This window comes from Melopsittacus undulatus, chromosome 7 (assembly GCF_012275295.1).
Source record: "Melopsittacus undulatus isolate bMelUnd1 chromosome 7, bMelUnd1.mat.Z, whole genome shotgun sequence".
Taxonomy (NCBI): Eukaryota; Metazoa; Chordata; class Aves; order Psittaciformes; family Psittaculidae; genus Melopsittacus; species Melopsittacus undulatus.
This window is the reverse complement of record NC_047533.1, coordinates 13,444,308-13,463,414: the sequence shown is the minus strand read 5'-3', so window position 1 is coordinate 13,463,414 and position 19,107 is coordinate 13,444,308.

Below are 19,107 nucleotides of genomic sequence, written 5' to 3'. Positions count from 1 at the left end.
AAAAGCTTTTTCATTCCTCTCTTTCTTACTTTCACTGTTAACTTCTCCCTTCATTTTCTTGCATGCTCCAGTTGCATTGTTTCATCTATCAGCAACTCTTTTTCTATTCTGTAATTTCATTGTTTTTTATTCATTATTATTCAACTCAGACGAATGCTTTAAAACAGGCATACAGAATGTTTTAAATATTTGTTCCTAGAACCCAAATTCACCAACACAAAATGTGTTGTTTTCCTGTGTGAGAAGATATTTTCCAGTTTTCAATCATGTCTACCAGCAACAGGCAGCAGAGCTCTAATTCACAGGCTGTTATCTGGAGAACTTAATCTCATCTACAAACCTCTGTTTCACTGAACAGTGGTACAACCACAGAACACCATCATTTGACCAAACTGTCATACCCAGAGATAGGGTAAAATCTCAGAGACTGAGAAGTTTACTATCTTATTTACTTATATAAAATAGCTGAGTAAGTTGAAGCATTCCTCTTTCTTGCCACATGTCCCTTATTCTCAAACATCTTATATAGTATACATTCAAGATTTTATGTTTTATTTTCCTTTTCTCTTTTGCTATTAACTCCTTCTCATTTTAACTAATTTTAACATTTCAATTGATTCTTCTTTCATTTTATAAAAAGAAGGGTCTCCCCATCAATGCTTTCCTATTCCATCTTCTCCAACACCCTCAGAAAATAGTCCAGACATCTGATGAATTGCCTTTAAAGTAATTTTACTTTGCCAGTCATTAAGAAATACTTAATTTCTGAGCCTAAGTGATTTTTATGCAGTGGTACCACGTGGCTGAAACTATTGCTTTTTTTATATATAGATGATTGTATTTACAGGCTTTGCATTTGTTCCTTTCCCTAAATTCTGCAGCAAGACTATGTATGTATAAAGGACTAGAGCCAAACAGTTGCCAGAGTGGATGATATAATGTTATTTAGTTTTAAGATCTCTAAATAAGTTGTAACATAAAGTAGGGATAGTAATAAATAAATAAATAAATCCATAACTTTATACATTTTTTACTTGTTGCTGGAAAAAGGCAAAATATTCTCATGTACACAAGTAATATCATTTGCTGAGCTAGCTTCAAAATAGAAGGATTTGGAGACAAATTCTTAGAATAGAAAAATCCTGAAAGCAATTGATATACAGCACTTCATATTTTTTTCAGTTTTTACCGAAAGCTATTTTGAATAATTTATATTGAAAAGCAGCTAATTTTGGCTGATTAAACACTTTGCCACTGTTCGTACTCCTGAAAACCAATGTCTTCTTTCAAAACCACCTCTTGTCCATTGGATGCAAACCATGCCAAATTTTACTGTAAATGAACCATTTCCATTGGATAATCAATCTGACTGGAATATCAGAATGCAATTTCCTCCAGTCTATGTATTGTAATTCTGACTGAACATCAAGGATTTCTGATGATCTGTCTATGTCTGAGACTTGTTATGTGGACAGGTCATTCAAGCTATGTTTCTGTTACCTTGCACTACTTAAGAAAATAAATGACTTCTGAAACAGATTAAAGGCTAATGATCAGGGATGCATCCAATCTAGAATTCTGTTAACTGTGTGTGAGACAGAATACAGTGAAGGATGCTCTCTATTACATAATGAGACAGTCATATGATGAATGCTTAAAAAGTTAAAATATTCTTTTCATTTTAGGCTTTAATGTCCTTTGCATCAGATTCTAGGGACAGAACACCTGACTTAATAGTATTAATAAACTGGTCCTACAAGTAACATGCTGAAACCATATACAACTTTATCAAATGTACCAGCACCTTAGAATGGTCAGGTCATTTGTTGACTTTACTTTTTTTCCCAAATTAACTTATTGTTAGAAATGACCATTCAGCAAAATATCAGCAGCTGAGAGGGAACCTTATGTTGACTTTTACTATTGTACTCAAGCCACTGAGTCTGTTGGTGCTGAAGACATACTATTTAAAGTAACCGGTTTTTATCTTCCTTAAAACAAAAACATTACCCCCTTAAGGTCTTCACTTTATTTAACTCCCAATGTCACAAACAATCACTTTTTCACACCTTTTCAAGACTGACTTCCCAGACAGTCTGCCCTTACATCTCCCAAAGCCCAAAGAAAGCTGCAAATACAATCCCAGAAAGCTGTATTTTCTTTTGACCTGTTCCTCTTTTCCTTTGGAAAATAACCCTGAAAAACAGAGAAGCAAGTGTAATATATTACCTCTGGTGGCTTAGCTGGACAGCAGTAGGGGCTTGTAATAAGGATGTGGTAATACACCACAAGGAATCTGTAGACTCATAAAACTTGACCTTATAAATCTCTACGTTTATCAATTCCATACAGCAGCCACTCCCTGTGGTGGAAGTCTCAGACCAATAAACCTGCAGTTGATAACCATACAATTTATCCTCAATTTTTCCCTCCAGGCCAGCTAATCATGCTACATTAATAATGTCTGAAAAAAATTGGAATGTCATTTGAAAATAAAAATACCATCTGATTTTTGTCATTATTTTGCATGCAATTAAAATGTTAAGCAGACTAGTTTACAGTAATAACCAGGAGTCCTCAATTTTTTCCTTGTTCATATCTCTGTTTAAAGTTCCTGCTCTCATCTGAAAATGGCTTTTATGTTTTGTTTTGTTTTGGCTTTGTTTGTTTGTTTTGAAATTCACTTAGGTTCCTGAAGTAGATGATTCATTTCTCTGGACACTAAACACTTGAGAAACAAGACATTTCTGCTGCAGGGACCACTGCAGTGCTCTGTTAAGCAAAGCTGTCTCATGTATACCCAGCACCCAGCTTCAAGTAAGGGGGATCTGGACTTGATGCTAAAGACCATAGTCTGAATTCCCTTTGAACACAGATCCCTATGCACCAGTGTTTCTGATCTGGATCCTATCTTTGCCTATAACAAGCACCTAAACAAACAATTCTTTCATTGGATTCTCATGCCTATTGTTTCCTCCACATAGTGCTTCACATTCTGGATACACTTTGTGAAGTGCAGTGAGAATGATTTCAGATTACTTCTGGCTCTCAGTAGCAAAGTTTATTTAGAGTAACCCCCCCAAAAAAAGATAATGAAAACAAATTTAAGAAATCCCAATTTATCTTCTGATGCAGTATTTTATCTTGGGTGGAATGGCTGCAGATCTCCACTTGATAACTGACTCCAAAGAACATTTCGAAATGTGACATGCACTGGGAATCGGGCTATAGAAACTTAAAATAAGATACCAAGAAAGTAGTAAATATAAGTGGTTTTAATTTTTAAAGCTCTACTTGCCACTGATGCCCACAAGAACTCCCAGCGGCAAGCAAGTTAATTAGGATTATGCAAGGAAGCAAGAGAGGATTGATCCCCAAAAGTCTAACTTGACTTCATTACTCCTGAGAAGGTAATAGATCTATCAGTCATCAAAGGCATTCAAATCGGCATGCTTTATATAAAAGACGAGATTTGAGATCAGCAGCAGATCTTACCTTACTATGTTTTGCAGACAAATAAGGTTTCTTCTGTCAAAACTATTGTCAGAAGTACAAAACTGAAATAGCTGCATTTTTATCTGCTTGTCATCACAAGGCAGATCCTAGGTCAATATCCCATGTTTCTTGCCCAAGGAATATGTAGCCAAGGAGAAAACAGAAAAGAATGTTGTTTAACCACCACTTCAGTGCACTTGAAGGAGTCAAGGAAAATATACTGCAGCAAAAAATAAGGAAACACAGTTTATTTTTCCCTAGGAACAATAGAGGAGAAAGGACGAATAGAGAATGATTCTTGAAGATATAAAACTTTCTTGGAACTTTGGTTACAGATGCACTCATATATCCTCTGATTAAAGACAAGACACATCTCATAAGTAAAGTTCCAGACGTTCACTCTTGATTATAGATCCAAAGAAACTTTGTTCCATGTACATAGATTAAAACTTAAAACTTGCATGAACAAGGTCACACCACAGCAATAGTCACTCAGACTGCCAAAACATGAAAAAAAGATCATGTCTTTGGAAGAAAATATTTTGAGAGAAAAACAAATTGAAAACAAATAAAAATCCAAACATGATTAAACTTGTTTCATTTTATTCCCTTTCTTTTTCTTCAGGAAAAGAAAAGTTTGCTATTTTCTGGAAATCAGTTCACCTGGACTATTTAATCACCAGCAGGAACAACACAAGGAATAATGATAGCATAATATAAGACTTCTCTTTCCAGTATTATCTTTAAAGGCAATGTAGAAAACCAAAGCTGGGTAGACTCTTTTTTCCTATAGCTGAGCAGTTTTAACATCTTTTTTCCAGGATTCATTAACCTGTGATATGATTTTTCAGTAAATATGTACTTATATTTTAGTCTTTCAATCATGTAATCAATTTAATATGTGTTTTGAAAGATACTTTAACAAATTCACAATTCTGCTTACAAAAATAATGCTGTAATGCCCTGGATCCTCCAGTTAGTGACAGCTATACCATTCTCAAGGAATTTTATGATACAGCACCATACATAGGATAAAATAAAGCAGTTTTTATGGTTCTCACAAATTATTTTGTAGTGAAACGAGTACGGCATTTCAGAGAAAATGGAATGCTTACTGGACTTTTAATACATTTTATTTTATTTTATTTTATTTTTACACTTTATCAAGACCAGCATAAAAATGAGCTGGTATTTGAACTTTTTACTCAAGCCAGTGTAGTTTTTTATTGTATATATATAATAGAAACGGTAAATTACAACACTGGATCTGATTCTGCAGTGACCACTAATCATAGAAGTTGTATCTCTGCTTTTTTTCTGTAGAAAGTTGATCTGCCAGTCTTTCAGAAAGTAATCCTGCCTCATCAAACCAGTTCCATGAAGGAATTTCATGTCCAATTATTTGAATGACTAGGATTACATATGTAGGGTCCACAAATTCAAATGCTTGTCATCATCATATAAATTTTTTTCCAGCTGATTTGTGCAAAATATGTCTATACTGTGTATGGGAGAGAGTTGAAAATAATCCTGGATGCACTATTAGCCTGACAAAATGCAAGGACTATCTAGTGGAGGGTGTTGCTGGTGGACATACCAGCTCATATTCTCCCTTGCAAAGTGCCTGGCAAATTAGGTAAGACTGTTTTTTGACCTGAGCTGGCTTATGCAGAAACAGCACAGGTAGCAGTGCACTATGCTCACCAGACTTGCCAGTGCTCAGGTCAGCTGTCAGAGATCCATCTCTGCCACCTCTGCATCAGCTTGTGTTCATACTGAAGCAGCATAATCATTAAAATATTTATATGGACCTATTCTTTGGCAGGGCTTTATGCCCTCCTCAATCACACTTCCCCCTCATCTGCACTTCTGCAAAATTAGTAAGTACAAAAAGCTGCCATTCCCCTGTAAGAGGGCATTAAGCCCCTGCAGCAGTTTATGCAGCTCCCCAGAGGACTGTGTGAGTTTAGACTACTGAGGCTAATTAGTTCCCATAGGGTGAAGAGGCAGAAGAAGAAAGCTGGCAAGGGTTCTTTTTCTGGAAAGACCCCTGTCATTGTAACTGCAGTCTTACTTTCAGACATTCCCAGTCTTAGCTTTTGCTCTGGAACCTCTCCAGTCGCCTGAACTCCATCAGGGACTGCCTACATAGGAAAACTACTGAAGTAGTTATGGCAGAATGGCTGCTCAGGGGTAGTCTATTCTAGCAGAAATTTAATCCTGGAACAGTCACTACTTTTTCAAAGAGTCACTATTCTAGAATAAAACCCCTTATTCCAGAAGAAAAATTTCACATGAGGAGTCATTTCACTGTAAACACTAATCAGTAGAGCTGTATGGGCAAGCTCAAAATGTCACGTCTAGAGAAATAGTCTCTAAAGATTTTGACTTTTTTTCTTGTCATACAGTTTGATTACAGCATTACTCTTTATAGTTTGATTCCTGCATTAAATCATTTCTTAGCAGATCTTGGATGTAACTATATATATGTTTATACAGTAAATACAATGAAATCCTACTCAAGAGTGGAAAGTGTCCCAGTTTTTATGCTTTTCACAGAGAAAGTGACCTACTTTCCAAAGTAAGAAGAAGGAGAAGCTTTCCGTGATCATCTGAGTTAGGTGGTGCACATGTGTGAAGCTCTGCTACTTACAGAGCTTCACACCAGGAAAAGGACACCAGGAAATACGAGAATTACTCAGCGCTGATCAAGTTGCAGAGGCACAAAGAAGCAGAGCTTCCTGGCAGACGGAGCAGTGGGCTGACACTGTGCAAACAGATTCTGGTTTTGGCTCCCTCACTGACTTGCTGCGTTGGCTTTGTGATAATGGTTATAGTAATCACTTTTGTAACATGCTCAAACATTTCATATGGGATGCAGATAACTATCTTTTACAAAAATTGAGTGTATCTATGCAATTTGTATGTTCAGCAAGTCTTAAAGACAATGTACATTAGATATTTCTAATTTTGATAATCTTTCAATATTTCTGTAACCATTATACACTTTCCTACAAAATTGCTTCCTGTAGCAATATCTGGCAAATGCCCCAAGGTACCTTGAGACCTCTTGAAGCAGGATAGTTGATGCATTTGTTTGTGCAATCAAGATTAGAATGACTTAAAGTTCTCCAATAATGTAATCAACTAACAAAACCAGCAGCAGAAACATTATTTGCATAATCTTTCAGTGATCATAGAATCATAGAATTAACTAGGTTGGAAAAGACCTGTAAGATCATCAAGTCCAACCATTACTGTTATAGCAAATACTACTTGTAAGTCATTTTGCTAATAAATAAATTTGTCAAAAAAACCCAAACCCTAATTATCCTTTCAAGCTTTATTGGCTTCTGTGGTTGAGTGGAGTACTAAGTCTTGAAAGTAAATAAATCCTTGTTACTGTTGTACAGAACTGTGTTCTGTGACAGGTGAGGACTTAAATATCTTTAAGGAGCTGTTTTGGACCTCAGTGAATAGAACAGAAATGTGTGCTTAAAGTTAAACATATACAGAAGAGATCAGCCTTGCAAATAGATGTTAATTATAAATTGGCTCATTGGTCTGTAGTTAGTCTAGAGAAAGGGGAAATACATCATTTCTCTTTATGAGAAGACACGGTGGAAGAAAGCCAAAATTGTTCTCTCCTCCTCACAGGGGAGGAATGATGTAGCAGTAACAGCACTCAATAAGTGTTACAGGTATGATCATGATATGGTGGCAGAACAAGCACTATATCTGGTGATTGGCACAGAAGAACAGATCATTGCACAGCAGCAGCTTGGCACATTGTGGCAAAAGAAAGTGACTCACATCTTTATCTTAGAGTGCTGAGACATCTAAACCCTGTCTTTCTGTTAGCAAACACATTGGACTTGCTCTACGAGGCATTAAATAATGTTGTTATTGTCTAGTTGATCTGTAAAATCTGCTGGTTTTCTTCAGATTATTCTCTCTTTCTGCAAAATGTAGGAAAATTGCATGATGTTTTTCCTGACAGAGTTCTAAGGCTGGCAGATTAATATATTTATTTGCTTTTAGCACCAGGTTACAGAAAACTATTGTACAAAAAGAAAAGAGGCTGGGCACGATTCATAAAGGAAAGCATTTATTTTGGGTGAATGTAAAGTCCTAATTTATTCAGCGTATTTTTTTGGGCCCTGCACTTTATCCTTTTTTAATTAACTCATTTCTAAGCTTTAAATCTCATAGAAAAATATTTTATTGGAATTTCATTACCATTGTTTTCCTTGGGAAGGCAGCTTATAATCTTCATGATATTATTGTAAAGCCATCACTAAGCAACATGCTTTGGCATTTGTATAAGCCTTTGTCCACCTCCTTCCCTCCACCCAAATTTGCATTTACTGTTAAAATATTATGGATGCTGACACCAGTTCAGCCACAAGACCTGGTGTTAAGACTGTCTCTAATTGATTTAATTATTCATAATTGCTCAGCTGGGGCTTATGTGTACTTCAGCATGATTAAGGGAGAACATACAAGTCTGCAGCTAATGATGTGTTCCATCATAATTTACAACCGTGAAGTTGCTAGAGCTACATTGTATCGTCATAGCACATTTCTAATCCTGTTTAGAATGCTTTTTCAGAACTTGCCAAAAAAAAAGAAGAAAGACATAACCCAACCATAAGTCTAATGCTCTTCATAAACGAGTTTTAAGATGTGATTGGAACAACATGGTGTCTTTTGGTTTAAGTTAAAATTTTTGATAGACCATTGCATATGTGATTTAATTGCAAAGCATTTATTTTTGTTGCCTCCTTTCTAAATATGCCTGCTCATCCCTCCTCTCTACTTGCTTATCTTGTGCTAAATATGAAATTTTTAGTGGAAAATGTTGTTATTTGTGATTATTTAAAAAAAAAAAAGTAACTTCTGCCAATATGATGCATTAAAATGATCGCACAGTGGCTTCTTTAATTGTCATCAAGCATGTTTGCATAATCAGTTCAAGACAAGCAATTCTGACAATGCCATGTATATTTTATGAGACAACATCCCTGAATACAGCTACTGGGGGACAGTGCCTTTCTTGTCTTTCATCAGTTCTTTACACATGGTGAACACTAGGGGGGAGGGAGGAGTGGGAGAATAATAGCAAAAATACTAAAAATGAACATGATTTCCAGTGTAACTGGATAATTTCATATAGGTCCTCTTTTTTGCCTCTAACTGAAAAAAAACCCACAAATTTTTATGACGATTATGTGTCTGGAAAGGAAAACAAAGATGTGGTATGCTGTAAATGATTAATATTACTTGAATTTCTATAGTCTTAACAGCATTAGCATGAAATTCATATTTCTTAAGAATTCACTCAGACTAGTGCCTCAATCAGAAAGAGAAAGCACAGTTTAAAGGATTATATGCAGTTTAATCTTGAACTGAATATTAAATCAGACCAGCTGGTGATGCAAACTAGAAAATGCAGCATCATTGCTCTGATAGGAAGGGTAGTGTGGCTTTGTCTGGAGCAAGTCTCAATTGCTGCTAACATGGCATTAACTTTCTGCAGTACTTTGTATTCTGGATGCCTGTGAACAAAGAATGTTCCAAAAATGGTTCTCCCTCAAGTCCTAGTTCCTAACACACACTTTTCTTTTTTAGACCTTGGGGAGACACAACATGAAGCATTTAGAATCGCAATGTATTATCAGAAGGATGTAATTACAATTATTTATTTAAGCTGGTTCTGAACCAAGGAATCCTGATATGAAGCTGGAGCCAGTAAAGGCTTGAAAAACTACTGACAATAAGCAATTCTTCATGGAACAAAACTATTACAATAGAGGGTCTTTGATCTTGCCTGTCTCCTGTTGCCAATTGAACTTTGTCACCATGCACTGTCATCCACAAGGGAGCACTTTTGAATTAAGCAGTCTACAGCAATTTAGTCTGTTCCAGCTTTGAAGTGCCAACATCAGTCAGGCCAGTACTAACTTTTTTCATTAAATTTTTTTTGAGTTCTCTTAGGAGTTTAGCAGTCCTGGCATTTAGATAACTAAAGTCAAGAAACCAAGGCACTAAGACATCAAAAGCAAGAGGGGCCCCTAAAATACAAATGTGAACAATCATTAGGCTTTAATGGTGCACTTCATTAATGTCCACTTCAAAGCAAAAGTTTACTGACTTTGGGATTGACTAATTTACACATTGTGGGAAATTGCTGCCAGCCATGCATGTAACCACTAAATGTTTTTGGAATAAATAGAAACGCCCTCTTCCTTCAGAAATCAGGAACTGCAAACTGAGCCTTTAATTGCAAGATGGCCTTTCATTTGAATCGGAATGGAAAACCTGTCTAGCGCATAAATCGCTAAAGCTGTGTGTAGTTATCACACAGACACACAGATGTCAATCAGCATCCTTTTGCAAATTTCTCTGTCCCCCACACTCTGAAGCTAAATAGGAATACTACAGCATAGTCTGGTTTTCTTTTGGATACATTCATCTATTTAGCATCTTCAGAAATTCTCATCCCACTTGGGAACCAAGAGCCTGCTGAAAAGTCAGTCTTTTCTAAGTAAAACTAGTTACTACACACTGAGGCTGAGTTTCTTTGGGAGGAGAGAAAGAGCTGTACTGCTTTAACGTGTAGTTGTAACTCTTGCATGAATAAACAAAATACCACTGTTCTAACAAACTGCATTCACATTCAAAGTCATACTCATCCAGTTATATCAATTAAAAAAAAAAAAAGGAAATCATAAACTAACCACCAGAGTTAAAAACATAATTCAGATAATTAGAATGAAAGCCTATCATGCTAAAAAACATCTAAGGTACATGAACTGGCTGAACAACAACACCTTCATGTAGAAAAGTCTAAGATGTTGTGGGCCAGTTTGTAAAAGAACTGAGCACAAACACACTTTCTTATGCTGCCAATAAAGATTGCCTACATTACTAAATGTGGTTGTGTTTGAATGGAATTGGGATAACTGAATGAGAGGAGCGGAGGCCAGTCACAAGTTAGAGGTCAATGGAAACCAGGAAAAATTGTGTTCAGATGATGCTATGGTGAATATAATTTGTCCTTGTCTAAACACTAACCGCTAAGAGATGGTAACGTCCTGCCATCTAACTAGATTGCATCCAATCTTGTTCAAGCACAATCAAATCTTTTATCTAGACTAGCCTCACTGTGGCTGCAAAATCTCAGCCCCTTTGAAAAATCAAGCTGTTGGCTCTTAATGTGTAAAAGAGCCTAGAAAATGTTTTGCTTAAAACGGATCTGTAAAGGATTGCCGTAAATCCACACTTTAGAGTGACTGCTTAGAAAAAGAAAATGATCATGGATGTGCACTGGGCAGAATATGAAGGGATGGTTGCCAAGGGTCATGATGAAAAATAGGGAAAAGAGTTATAATGTTTCTGCTTTATATTTCAACTAACTTCCTTAATTTTTAGCAATTACCTTCTTATTGCAACATTTTAATAAAAGTCTGTGCCTTCATGCCTGGTAGGGAAGCTGACTTGCCATGGGCAAGAATGGCAAAAAAAAAAAAAAGAGGAAAAAAAAGGAAAAAAACCACTTAGCAAACCACAAATTTCAGAGACCTAGTCACATCTGTGTTTTATCAGCTTTTTCCGGATAGTATTACACCAAACAATTGTCTGCAGATCGGTAGACAGCTGAGACTTTAAAGTGCTGAATTACTGAGAAAATGCTAGAGATAAAAAACAGCACATGTATCCTATCAATGTAATGAAACCAACCTGCTGCTAGCGCCATAGAGCCTTAGTTCTAAGTACCCTGTAGAGGAACGGAAGGCTTTCATTTAACTCTTAAGAGGAAAGCAAGGGAAAGAAGAGTAAAGGTCATCTAATACCAGCCTTAATCACAGAACTGAAATACTCTCAGATATATGAAGGGAGGAATGCTTGGTGTTCAAAATAAAACAACCGCAGACAGCAAGAGTGTGTCTGATCATACTGGGGATAGCATTTCCTGTTGGAAATTCCCAAGACTTAGGCTGATGTCAAGTGGAGTTACAGACGTGAAGCATGGCAAAAGCCGAAACTAAAAAACCTGGATACTCAGGCACTGCCACATAAAGGGCAATTCAATCTAGTAGAAAACTCTTCAACAGAAGGCAGATTCAGTAAATCAGCCAGAAGGTACACTGGAAATGAATAATGGATATTTCCTGAATGGAGCATGGTTATTAAGCATCAGAGCTACTATTCAATGACAGATGTAAAATTCGAAGTTATGTTTAGAAATCAAAAAAATTTCCAGTGTATTCTGAATATAAAGAAAACAGAGACATGCAGATTCAAGTAAAGTCCTTCAGTCACAAAAAAAGTGATTGCTGTATTTCTCACCTTTATGTCAGGTTGACTTGGCTGAACATGGTAGGTGTCCAAGGTGGAATAGCTTATTAAGTACTTGACTGTACTCACTGAAGGTAGTGATAAAACTTCAAAGATGATTTTTTTAAAATTATTTAAGAAAAAAAGGATTAATGTCACTTTATGACTTATTTCATTAAAGTTCAAATTTTACCATGCTGACTTCTACTGGAATAAGAGCTAGCCTAAAATGACTGCATAATGCAGGAGAGAACTTAATCCTTACTGTTTGCTCAGACAGTTCCACTATAGCAAAAAACAGAAGTTTCAACAAGAACTGTTGTACCAATTGTTGCATTACAGAAACAAAATATGGCCCCTTCCACAAAGAAATCTTAGAAAAAACAAAAGATAATGAGTGAGGAAAACCCCCATAGTTAATATAAGCATTTTTGTATTCATATATATTTTAATCAAGTTTTGATTAAGTGTATGAATGTAGTCTTTCTCCATTAGTCCCTCAGGCTCCAAATGACTCTCAATTAGCCATTTAAAGTTAGCTAATTTTTGTCTGTTTTGTGGTAGAACCATAGAAGAGAGACATGAAAGAGGAGCAATACTTAACTTCAGGCAAGAAATTCCTAGCTTTAGTAGTAGTGCAGGGAAAAGCACAAAGGCCACAGAGACATCTATGAGCAAATAGAGAAAATGTCAGTGCAAACAGGCAGCATGGTGAAAGTGTGAGGTATGAGAGCTGGTGAGCAGAAAAAATAGAGAGAGGATCTTTTTTAATTAAAAAGTAACATTAAAGTCTTTTGCACTAAAACATCTGAACATACTATACATGTCATAAATAACTATAATGCTCAACATTTGAATGTAATGAGTGTTTTCAGATGAACTTTCTTACAGGAACACCAGTTTTGTATGTGTATATCAATATTCTTGGAACAGGTGTACCATGGACACATACTTGAAGTGCACTTGGATATGTTGCATAAAAGAAACGATGAACTACAAACCACTCATTTCATGCATTTCCAGTTAATCCCATTTTAATTCACTCTACTCTGCAATCAAGTGGAAAAGTTAGAGAAGACTAATATGTACAAATCCTGCAAATTCACCATATGTAATGTCGCCTAATTTAATGAATTCTCGGGGGAAATATAGTGAAGTGCTAAGTAATTTGTAGTTTATTTTTAAAGCTCTTTAATTAAATGTTTAAATCCCACAGAATTAAGTGAGAGTATTTAAAATAGGCTTTTATACACCAAAATTCCTTCTAAAGCTTGGATTATGAAATTGAGATGTCATGCATAAATTAATCCTAATGAAGTACTGGGCTCTGTTCATGCTGAATACTCTCTTCTACAAATCTATGAGACCATTTCTCCAACACTTCACAGATTAGTGTTCATCAACCAAGAGATGAACAGAACTACTTATTCTATGTCAGATGGATATCCCCTGTTAAGAGAACAGAATACTTAGGTGTAAAAAGACTAGCCAAATATTGAAAGATGGAAGTAAATTTCAAACAGCTTTATGAACAGAATATGACTGGAGTCACTCTGTGTATTATGGTTTCAGGGAATGTAAGTGATGAAATTAGTCCCATCAATACACAAATATAGAAGATTTTCTTTTGTTTACAAAGCTAAGATTTCAAAAGTTTCCAAGCAATAGCGCATGTCATTCACTTATTGTTCCAATTCCTTTCTTCTTTAATGTTGATTGATTTGAAAAGATTGTATTTAATTCAAAAGCTGTTTTCATTTTAGTTTTCATCTTTCTGTCATGTTCCAAATAAGATGAAATTGAATTACCCTCAAGTATAAACAAAAGAGTTTTGATTTTCTTATTTGCTTTATACCCCAAAGACTGCAAAGATTACATATAAGCATCCTTCCATTCCTCCTACCTCTAAGCTACAGAACTTTCACCACAAGTGTATGAAAATTCTCCAATATCAGTCCTTTCTTACACTTTGTGCAACAAAATTGTAGTATTTCTTATCCCACAGGAAACATCTATGGCTTATGCTTTTATTGCTAAGGTATCTTGTATCACAGTTTGTGTGCAATGGTACTCTGTACTATTTGGTACTTTTATCATTTTGACATGTGGAGACTGTTCCACCATTCAAATTGCTATAACTCACCAGTTATCTGTGAAGTAGCTTAAAAGAACAGTGTTAAGGTCTCTAGGCCAAAAAGTTGATACACATCATCATACTTTTGTCTAGATAGTTTGCTCTGTCAGACTCTTCAGGGTTCTGCAAAGGATATAGCTATTTTATCACTCATCATTGTTGAATATAAGAAAATATTACTATGTGGCCAAACACAAATGAGATTTTTCACTACAAAGTTACACACCTCCCCTTGTAAGGGAGAAGAAAGAAAGTAAAAAAGGGAAGTTTCATGAACAAAATGTGGATGGAGTGAGGTGTGAGAAATCAAATATTGGGAATTGTTATATAATGAGGAAGTCATGACCAGAAAAGGGAAAAGGTAGTCATACCAGTGTCTGTGCACTTTTCCCAGCTTCATACCAGGCTTGGTGGTTGGACATGAACATATTTGCTCTTAGATAAAAATAGTAGTAACTTTTTACTTGCTTTTGTTTGGTGGCAGTGCTCTTTTGTATAGTTCTTTGTAACTGACTCTGATTTTAGATTTTACTACCATCTCCCGTTAATTTCACTGTCAACTCTGCTGCAACTGTTTGGCCACTCTCCAAGGTCGTGCCAGCATTACATTATGTAGCCACATTGCGTATGTTGACCAATCCACTTTCATTTTATGGCATTTTCTTCCATCAGTCACATTGGCTGAGCATGGTAGTGTTTGGGTTTGCACAGGAACAAACACATATAAGTATCTTCTGACTGACAAAGTCAGACACTGATTCAAGGTACTTACATTTCCACGTCAACATGGGAAAAAAAATAATAATCCCTTCAAATAAAACATTTTAGCAGTCCAAAAGGTCAATCCCATCCCTTGTGAACTAATGTGAAGATGCTGTAGGTCAGCATTTCTGGCTTTGTAGCCTTGAAAATATGCTTCTCATAGTACTGAAGTATCTCATTTGTTCTCCATGTTTAAAGAAAACCTAGGGTAATATGCATCAACAAATAAGACTCAAGAAGACAAAAGGGTCTTTCAAATGTTTAGTGTATACAAAAGCTATTGCAAATTATCTGAATTACACTTTTGCCATGCACAGTGGCTAGATCCCAGCAATGATTTACTGGGATTGGCTTGATCATTGCACTGATGACATGTATTGCTTCTTATTTTAGCAAATTCTTTTTCCTCCAAGCATATTAGTTTTATTCTGATTGAACAGCGTACACTGAGTGTCAAAAGATTTTACAGTCTCTTTTTTCTTTTCAAAACATGCAGAGGAAAGAAGTCAAAATTAATCTACAGGATTTTCAAGTTGCTATGTGCAATTTTAGTTTATTTTTGTTTGTTTTTAGGCCTATGTTGGCAAACTGCTGACCTAATGGTTTCTGGGTAGAATTTAGCTCCATTTCTTCCAAGGGAAGAAATGACCAAATGTGTGTTTGCTTGTTTTCAGCTATTTATAAGATTCAAAGCTATTGATTTTGGAATACATTCTTATCCTGAAATAGTTTTAAGGTATAACAGCTAGTACAGCAAGCACAGCACGGATTATTTATTATCGAGACACCATGAAAGTAAAAAATATTTTACTGGTATGTTCTCATCACAGAGAATAATATATATACATTGCCTCCTACTAAAACACAGTCCCTGTTTAACAGAAATAGAAGGAGCTTCCCTTAATTGAAATGAACCTAAGAAACAAACAAAAGCAATCCATTCAGAATTCACAGTTGAGAGTGCTGTTTTATTCTATGGCCAGCCAAGTATCATCAGACAAAAAGTTTTTGGAGATTCATTTGCTGCCCATTTCAAAGACTTAAATGACAGGGAATTATGAGGACCAGAAGCAATAAAAATGAAGTAGTAGTGACTTAAGCATCATGGTGACATGAAATTTACAGGTTGCACAAACCCTCAAAAGCCAAGCATAACTTTATGTGCTAGAATCCATATCAAGTAGGCTTTCATATGAGTGGTAATAAATATTGCAAAAATGCAGTGACTGTGAAGAGGATTTGCACAAGCACTGTAAACAATGCAATCAGTCCTCTACCCAAGTCTAGGAAGAAAATCTTAAATCAGTAAATAATAGGCATATACTCAGTAAATTTAGTGTAAAATCTGCCTTTCTGTCATTTTACACTCTTTGAAAAGTTATGTGTGTTTCCATTGTTTTTAATTTGTATTTTAATACAAATACTGTCAATAAGAGTTGACTTTTATTTTTATCCTTTCTTCTAAATAATCAGTTTTTGTCCAGATTTACTGTAATGTGTCTGATGTGAATGGCATTATATGCATGTATCAAAAGCACTGAATATACCAGGTAAAAAGGAGAAAACAATATTTTTACCAAAATATTTGGGCAAACAATGTTGCTTTAGCTTCTACAAACTCTTTGATGTCATCAATTTCATTTGAAGGTTTGATCCTATGGATGTACAATTCATTTATTTTAGTATTTCCTTAAAAAATGAAAAACTGGATTACAACCTCCATGTATTTACACTGAGAACTGAAAGAATCTATAACAATATGTAACTTATACTGCCTATTTACATGTATACAGGCCTGACTGTGTCAGGTATTTATTCAATATGGTACTTTGTAGTTCTCAGTACAGACATAGATATTATTTATGTTTTTCATTCTATAATTATGTTGTTTGTTTTGTTTGTGGGTTGTTTGTTTTTTTTTACAGTGTTCAGTGTTACTTTTAATTTATATGATAAAGCTTTCCCTTGGTTAAATTAAGAAATATATAAATATATAAAATGTTCTTTCCATCTGAAGTATCTTAAGATACTCTCAACCACCACAAAATTCAGGATGAAAACACGACATGCATATTATAGCAAAGAATGTAGATGATAGTTGGATTTGATAATATACCAAAGATCATAGAATCAACCAGGCTGGAATGACATTTAAGATCGTCAAGTCCAACAGTTACCCCAGGACTGCCAAGTCCACCACTAAACTGTGTCACTAAGGGCCTCATCTATGTGCTTTATGAACACTTCCAGGGATGGTAATTCCACCACTTCTCTGGGAAGCCTGTTCCAATGCCTGATTACCTTTTTGGTGAAGAAATTTTTCCTAATATCCAGTCTAAATTTCCTCTGGAAAACTTACGAATTATCTTAAAGTAATCTTGGTTACTTTGGAATCCTTCCTGTGAGCAGTATGTTTAAAAATTAAGCAATATTAAACCAAAGATCTGTACCTGTAGGAGGTTTCCTGATTTTCTTGCTAATTTCTGCTATTCCTTCTGTCCAACATCTTGCCTGCCATTTTAATTTTATTTATTTTTTTTCTCATCTTTCTGATGTTGATCTGATTTTTCATTTTCACAATGATTTTTCAAGTCTTTTCCCACAGACAGCATTATGGTTCTCCCTTGGACTTTGATTTGAAATGATAAGTTGGAAGCAATTGACAAATCAAAATCTTGATTTGAATACTCCAAATGTTTGACTCTTGGAAGGAGTCAAATACAGACACAAATGTCACAGGTTGTCTCTTTCTGTATTTTCATCAAGAATTAACTTGAAAAAATGTCTCTGCTGCACATTTAAACCAGAGAGCTTTCAGTGTAATACTTAATTCAAACACCTGAGCAAATATGGACTTTATAATGCAGAACTGGCTGCAGAGCAGGAAATGTAAGCATCTTTCCCTGTAAAGTTGTTTCAATTAACAACACTAAACAAGGCCTCCTTTTGCTTAGTGGACACTAGTTGTGAATTAAAACACTGAAAGTAACAGGCTGCCAGTTCCAGAGACCTTAACACATCACTCTCCATGACAACATGGAACTCAAAGGAAGGAAAAATATTCCTGGGGGAAAGCTGAGAATTGCAAAGATTTTTTAGCTTTTTTGAAATTCGGGATGTGGTGTTTGTTTTTATTAGTTGAAAACTACTGTTTGAAGTCCATTTGTGTTGGTAGATTACTTTATCTACTCTTCCTCAGGGAACAGACACTACACTATCACTTTGTATACACTACACTGATAGTGTCTTTAAGCTTGAGTATGGAACTGTATGCCATTATGTTCAAGTGCTTTATTTTCCCCTAGAGCTCTGAAACACTAGAGGAAACTTGCCTCTAAATGGAGGAGAGCCTTGCTTTATTGTTTTTAATTTTAAGCTTTGAGTTTGTGTGCTGAAGGGTTGAAGAGGCTTTTAATATGCAGAAAATTTAATGGTGCAAGAGGAAAAGGGTGAGAAAAAAAGCATTTAAATAACATAAGAAGCAGAAAAAAAATGCTAAATTGTACTGTAAAATATACCCTGACAGACAGTTACAAAAACACTACAGAGAAATCCTCTATTAAAAAAAAAGCTATAAATATATTAAAAGCATACATAACATTTTCAGATGCAATTAAGTTGCTTAAGAGCCTATGTCCCCACAGCTGTCATTCAGATCTGAGTTCCTAAACATTATAAGTTTTACCTAGCAGCAATAACAACCACGTTTCTGCACTCAGGTAACTTCTTTCATAAAGGAACGCTATCCTTTTTAAAGGATGAAGTGCCCCTTTAATGATTCAATCACATTTTACTCCCTAAGTGTTGGTGTACATCCACAAATACCCATCTTAGCCTCAAAGAAAAAGATTATTGTACCTGTTAATGATGTTGCCAGGCAGTAATAACATCAGAATTTCCAATCATTCACTTCCATCTGGCATACAAGGAGGTTATCATTCTAGCTGCCTCTTCTGCTGGGCTGGCAAACAGACAGACATTTCTCTGCCTTATGTCTCTATTTTCACATGAGGTACCTTGGAACTTTGGATACCTGTTACACAATTTAAGCACAGCTTAGACGTATGTTTAAGTCTGTGCCTTTCTTCATTAACATTCTCATCATCCTAGATTATTTCGTTGGAACAGAGCCCATATCATGCCAAACACAAGCTCATGTGCATACCTGTAATGTGGATAGACTGGTGCCATGAGTGTCCTTTGCTTTTGGGGCATCATCAGCCATTGTCAGACAAGTTGACATTATGTGCCAACACGAAAGATAGTGGTTGCAGGTATCAGCAGACTAAGGTAGCCTGTAAATGTTGAGAAGACAGCATGAAGACATCCTAAACCCTCATTATACAGTAAAAAAAAAAAAAAAAAAGAATTATGGC